This window comes from Gossypium raimondii, chromosome 7 (assembly GCF_025698545.1).
Source record: "Gossypium raimondii isolate GPD5lz chromosome 7, ASM2569854v1, whole genome shotgun sequence".
Classification (NCBI taxonomy): domain Eukaryota; kingdom Viridiplantae; phylum Streptophyta; class Magnoliopsida; order Malvales; family Malvaceae; genus Gossypium; species Gossypium raimondii.
Window position 1 is genome coordinate 50,250,436 of NC_068571.1, and position 1,040 is coordinate 50,251,475.

Below are 1,040 nucleotides of genomic sequence, written 5' to 3' on the forward strand. Positions count from 1 at the left end.
TATCACGAAGATTCTCTTCTTTTTATTTTCCTTTTTTTATATTCTTTTTCTTTTACTACTCAGCTAGGGCTATTAAATGACAAGTAAGGATTCTAACGTGACCGATAAAATGACAGGTCACTTTTCTGTTAAGTCTATAATGAAAAATGGTTAATAGAACTGATTTGTTATTTTTTAAAAATTGAATGATTATTTTGTTATTGACATCAAAGTTAAGTAACTGTTGATGTACTTTACCTTTATTTAATTTTATTAAAATTCAATTAGATTATCTTCCATCTTAGGTGAATTGATTAAACAGTCTATTTCGAAAGAATTAATAAAAATATAAAATTGTTTTAATCACAAGTTGAATCGGTTCATAGTAATTAATAAGTTGATTTATTTTTGCCTCTCACTAAATTAATATTTTGTCAATCTGATCCAATTCAAATAAATACAATTCAAATTTTATATGTTAATTATAGAAATAAATAAAAGTTTAAAACTCATAAATCAAATTGATTTAGAGGAATGGAATTTAGCAATTAGATTTTTTATAATCAATATATAAGAATCGTATTTTCTTTTCTTTTTTTTCTAAAATGGATGTTAACCAAAACAGTTATCAGCCTTACTTTTGAGAAAGGAGGATGGGAGAGTGAGGAAGGAGATAGTATAGCATAAGTTTTAAGAAATGTTTTAAAATAATTATGAAAAAAGTTATTTTGAGAAATACTTTTGAAAAATTTGGTTTAAGATAGTGTTTAGTATTTGTCAAAAATGCTTTTAAAAAATAAAATATCTGTTTTAGATATGGTATTATAAAGTAACAAATATACATTTAAATAATGTTTAAATTAGTTAATATTGTAATATTCTAATAAGAATATAAAAATAATCTATTATAATTTTTGTTAATATTTTAATATATGAAATATGATTTCAAATATTTTAAGTAATTAATATTAATTATTTATAAAATTTAATTCAATATATAAACTATATTTAAAATATTAAAATATAACAAAAATTAAATATATAATATTATATATTTAAAA